This window comes from Athene cunicularia (assembly GCF_003259725.1).
Source record: "Athene cunicularia isolate RWA chromosome 7 unlocalized genomic scaffold, athCun1 chr7_part1, whole genome shotgun sequence".
NCBI classification, from domain to species: Eukaryota; Metazoa; Chordata; class Aves; order Strigiformes; family Strigidae; genus Athene; species Athene cunicularia.
The window spans coordinates 9,333,766-9,339,765 of NW_020799107.1; the positions used below are offsets into that span (position 1 = coordinate 9,333,766).

The following is a 6,000-nucleotide window of genomic DNA, read 5'->3' on the forward strand; positions in this document are numbered from 1 at the left end:
AAGGGCAGTTGCTTTACTGGTACACTGGATGGACCTACAGTGTCATGCCCCCTCCCTTAATAATGGCACAACTTCCAAGGAGCTGTTAAAACCAACACCAGCACTTTGCTTTCAAAGATATTTTAAGGCATAAGACACCTCCCTCCTTTTTCTCCTTCCATTTTTCATGATCAACTTCTTTTTCCTTTTTTCTCCCCTTCTGAATAAGCATTGCAGTTGTAAAATGTGACATTTGACTGCCCCAGAAGCATAGATTTTTCCCATGCTACTCTGCCAGGATTACTTTGTTCTTGATTTGAGTCAATGTCCAAGTGAGGAAAGTTCATTCTCCATTTCCATTCTACCCTTTTCCCTGGAATTTCCAACAACACTATGGCAGCAAAAGCCACCATAAAACAGAACAAAACAGCCTCTTGTTTTCTGCACTTCACTAAAGTGCAAACAAACAAGGCTAAAACTTCTTGATTTGATGAGCTCAGAATATACTGTAATGAAGACAGCTGATGTAAGCATGAGATGCGTGAAAATGAGAAAGCAGTTGCACAGAACATTGATTATCTTCTAAAAGCCATAACATTAAAAAGTGTTGAAGCAAAACAAATGCAGAGTACTTTGACATCTGACTACTGAAGCATTTGATGGCACTACCATGATTTTCTCTCATGCCCCTGAACTAGCCCATTTCTAAAATAAGCACTGCTTGACAAACCAGAAAGGCTTTTAGGAAGCTGTAGGTTTAGGATTTTTCTTCTGTCTTGGGATTTCATTTTTATGTAGTGTAAATCTCACAGCATGAGCAACCAAACAGGATGAGGAGATAAACCAACCCATGGAAACTTCATTGCTGTGCACAGACCCAGTGCTCTGTTTGGAGATCTTTTGAGAGAGACCTTTATGCTGAAAGTTTGATTTCAGGGTTTTTTTTATGGAAAAAAAATATGTCATACTGAGCATTGCCAGCCATACAACCTTTCAATACAATCATCTCCAATAAAACTTGAGAAAGAAACAAGAACACTTTGAAGGCAACATCTGTACTGAGTTGCAGTGTCACACACAGCAGCAGCACTGCCAGACTCCTGAATGAACTGCCTTCAAGAACCAAGGAATCATAGCATCTCATTAATGAAACAACACTCAGGAGTAAGAATCATGCATAAATAATTATTCCTGCTCTTTAAAGATAAAAAAGTTTGAGTTCAGCAGAATTAAGACCAGCAGCTGATGAGTAAGAGCACAGTAAGTTGGCCAAGAGCCATCACTTCAGGGAATAAAAGTATTTATTGCAGATTCCCACCCAGCCTAAGTATTTTCATGCACTATAAAAATAGGTCTGGTTTTAAAAATATTGTGCAAGAGAAGTTATTTCAAATTAATAATTAGGAGAAGAGACAACTGTCAGCAACACCCATTATGTGACATAAAAACACATCTCACTTTTGTACTTCTCAAGGTGTTCCCTGTACAATCAGGTCACACTTCACAAAGAACCTGGTACAACGATACAGAATTGGAAATTAAATCCATTTATACAGTTGTCCTGGTTTGGCAGTATTAGGATGAATATTACATCTCACTGCACCTAGCCTGCCTGCATTCCTGTTGTAGAACTGAAACAAAAGCAAACTGAAGACAATAAACAAACAAATAAATCACATAACTACTGCATTAGCCCTTCTAAAGCAACTATACTATTTTGAAGGAAACAATTCAACATATGTTAAATATCTGGATTGCCCTTGTTTGCCATACCATGCTTTCCCTCTTTTCCCCAGTGTTCATCAACTAGCAAATCCAGGCAGAGTAACCACTTACTGTGTCTCAGGTGGAATTCTGTCAACCTTATTAGCACGTTAAAGAGTACTAGAAAAAGTGTGTTATTTCTATATATAAAACTGGTTGTCTGGTGCACGGTATGTCTGAATAACATGGCCTGCCTGACACCAAATACAAGTTCTGCTGGGTAAGGAAATAAGTTTCTCTTCACAGTTATTTTCAAACTTTCAAATGACCAAAGCACCCCATGATGTTCTCAAGGAACAAGAGTGCGTATAGAACAGAAATAAAAGCGTTATCCTGTCTTTGAAAGACCTATCACACCTACCGCTTAAAGAAATTAAATTATCAAGTATAAGTTAGTAGAAGCCTTTCAAAAAGCCTGTAACTCAGAGTGGTAGAAATACAGATTTGAGCACAGAAGTAGACAAAATACTTCAGAAGTTACAAAGTTATACTAAGAGTTACCTGTCTACTATCTTCACATGTAGCATCAGACCTTGTCAGCTGCTTCTTTGCTCTGCACTGGCATCAGACCTTTACCACAGGTGGCTTTTGCTTCCTCGCCCTCCATCTCCCCACGCCTTTTCTTTTTTAAAAACAACATTCAAAAAAATACATCCAAGAAACTTTCATGCATTTATTAACAGAAGAGTCCAGGTTTTATCCTACATAGAAATAAATATACCTAAGGTTTCCACCACTGTCTAAACATAACACATTTATCCATGATACAGTTTATAAAAGTCTGCAGGCCTTCCCAAGATGACACTTGGATGGGCAAGGCTGCTAGGATTTCCTTGAATGCTCACCATGTAAGTTCTTGGAACTTCCTGAATTTTAATGTCAAAAACTCAAGTAAAATGAATTTTTGTAATCACTACCAACAAAGATTGCAGGAAGGATTTTTAAACATGTCTACTTTTCAGAATGCTTGTTCTCTGCTTTAGCATGTGTCTCTCCAGCATTATGTAATCCTGACTGTTTAGCACGGCATTAGTCCTCATCTCAGGTGCTACACAGCACCTCTTTGTAAAGGAAACACTCCATAGTGTCAGCCTTACTTTACCAGATTGCATAATCAAACTGAGGTATACATGGACACTACACTAACAGTTAATATCGTACTATTGAAACTGTTAGGGAGTAAAAATAATTATTATATTATCTATACTAAATACTCATGGCAACACTTTTGATCCTCATTCCTGCAGCTCACTGGCAGCACAAGGAAAATCAGTGTGTTGTGACGCTTGATGTAAGCTCTCACAGTAAGATAAGATGTGCAAAGCCTAACTCAAAAATGTAATCAAAATTTTGTTAAAACAAGGGATAATGCTTTGTTAAAACAAGGGATAAGCCACTCAAAAATATGGACACTCAATACTGTTCAAGCACTCCTTCAAAAAAGTAAGTCCAAGACAACTTTCTAGTAGTGACAAGTTTTTCACATGCACTCAAGTGGCAGCACTTTTCTTTCCCAGTCATGTATTTGAAAATAGATATTCTCCTCCTTCCTCATTTAAAAGTCTTTTTGCCTGGAAAGGGCTGACCTAGAATTCAAGGTATTTAAAAAAACAAATTACTGTTTACAGTTAAGTACTTTAATAAGTAGGAGTTCAAAACACAAACATTTAAGTATCAAGTTAGAACAAAGGGTTCAATCTTTGTTTACATAGCACTTTCAGTAAGAAATATCTACAGCTACATGCATCTAAGACACAAAATTATTTCCCCATACCTTATAGAAATATTTCTATTTTCTGTCACAAAAAGTCAAGGAGATCAGACGTCTTCAAATAATAATTAATAATAGTAGAAAAAATCCTTAAAGCTACATTCTTACATGGCTTCAAGCAAGTGAAAGACAAACCAGATTTTTACTTGTAATATTAAGGTTCAAACCTGGATATGACCTTTAGTGCACCTTCCCACGGGTGGAATGTTCTCATCCACAAGCAGATTTAATTAAATTTAGCTCTTCAGACTGATTAGTTAATAAAGCAATCTGCAAATAGACCATTTTATTGTGTTTACAATATATTTTGTTGGACTACAGTATAACAGTTACAAGTTGCAAGGCACTGTTTTTCATTACCACTTCAACTACACTGACTCTGTATCAATTTTTTTAAAAGGATCTAGAGGCATTGTAAGTACTGGAGAAGATCCTAAGTCTAGTACATTGATTGTATGAAGGACCCTACAAGAGACATCACCAGAGGAAACTTTTTATTTTATATGTAAAACATACACACATTTACCATATACAAGGCAGCTAGGTGACAAAGAGTTGCATGTAATTCTTCAAATTATACCACCTTCCTGCAGAAAGACTGTGCTTCTGATTAACTTAGACATTCTGCTATAACAAATAACCTGCAGCTCCCCTTCACGCTACTTATATTCTGATGGAAGAGTCAGGACGCTTCAAATACAGGCTGAAATTCTCCATTTGTAACATCCACCAAAGAAATGCCAAAACCTGCCTGAGCAAATCCAATTTAAGGGAATTACACAGAAACCACCTTAAAAAAGCCTGCTCAAATTGCCTTTTCTCTTAGTAAAGCTGTACACTGCAGAGTATGGATAACAGTTTCTACTACATTGTGATTTACCAGATTTTCTGTCCTTTAAGCACAAATATCAAACATTTTCTCTTCAGGAGAGAAGCAAAGTTCTACATTCAGGTTGCAAAAAAAACTACACAGAGGGAATTTCACCAAGAACTTTAAAAATTCACACTTTTCAAGCAATATTAAGAGACGTGTCAAAAAATAATTCTTTAAAAAAATGACACTATCTTCCATATCTCACCATTACAACAATTCAAAAATCCATACCTACAAGATACTCTTACCTGGCCAGTGGACAGAAGTTACCCTCTCAAGCTAGCTATAGATCCACAACCTATTCCTTCATGGAAAGAGAGAGCCAGGACGGGTCAAAACATCTTGCCCTGAAGGAGATGGTGCTGAACAACCCATCAACTCGGATTAAAGGTAAAAAACCAGCACTGTTGAAAAAACGATTGGACAGCTTTTGTGTGGGGGTGGGACAAGGATTACTGTATCCAAACTGGGTCTGGGCTACAATGGATTACCTGGAGAATCTGTGTCGTAACCCTTGCTAGCAAATTAGTTCAGTTTGAAGTATGTTAATAAGGCTACATACACCTTGTTTAGTTGTGCAAAAAAAAAAAAAAATAAAAATTACCTTCATGACTATTTATTTGAGTTCTTGAAATCAAAGAATGCCACTCAGAATATATCAACAGCATAAGACAGAGGCAGCCCTCCTCTGGTCAGGTTCTTCCTTTGCTTGCTCCTGTTTTCCCTAACAGCGATTAGCACCCATAAAATTATAACTTTATCCTCAGTCTCACAGTCTATTTAACACTTAAATTGTGTCGTTCAATTAGTTTAAGGTGGGGAATAGCTGTGTTTGAAAAATGGCAAGTAACAAGTGGTGAGAGAACAGGATAAACCCGCAGCAAAAGCTTAGCCCTTTGAGAATCACATTCTACTAGAGGAAATTACAGTGAAATCCCAATTCTCTTAAGGTTTACTCCCAACTCCTGAGGTACACCAAACAATCTTAAATGCTATACATAAGGGTTTTTTACCCAGTCACTGTATTCACAGAGCTTGTATCCAAGATATTAGACCTTTTTTTTTGGCACACTGTATTGATTTGACAGTGGGAAGACTGAAAGAGCAGACTTATGCCAGCAGCACCGGTAGCAGACCTCAGAGAAACATACAGTAACGCAGATCTCTAAGAAACTTGGCTTCTGTGTTAACAGGTTGAGTCCCTCGCTACATTATGATAGATTGCTGTAAGAGCATAGCTCACTACAAACCCATTGATTTTTATTTTCTAATGCTAAATTTGTAGATTGCTTGATTAGACAAGTTCTGGGTTACCAGATGCCTTTCTGCTAGCCCGAAAAACGTTAAATCTGACAGTATATATTTATTCCATCAGTGATACAAAAGCATTTCACCAGCACATACAGAGAACCTTTCTTCGCTTGCTCTAGTTCACCAAATATTCTCCCCGGGTAATTAGGCAAGAATGTACAAATATTACTAAAACCACTGTGTAACCCTCTATATATAAAACACCGACATTCTCTACATATACCAACATTATCCCTTGTATCCACACACAAGCATACTATTTCCCAGAGCCCCTAGATTCCTCCATAGTTCATGTAAAGGT

General features: G+C 37.3%; 1 protein-coding gene across 2 annotated transcripts in view; it reads right to left on the reverse strand.

Moving 5' to 3' along the window:
- LRRFIP1 (LRR binding FLII interacting protein 1) overlaps positions 1-4,727 on the reverse strand; it is a 99,763-nt gene extending 95,036 nt beyond the window's left edge. For both annotated transcript variants that reach the window (XM_026853127.1, XM_026853119.1), the window contains exon 1: positions 4,637-4,727. The gene's annotated coding sequence lies outside the window, so the exon portion shown is untranslated. The remainder of the gene's footprint in view (positions 1-4,636) is intronic.
- Positions 4,728-6,000: the final 1,273 nt, after the last annotated feature.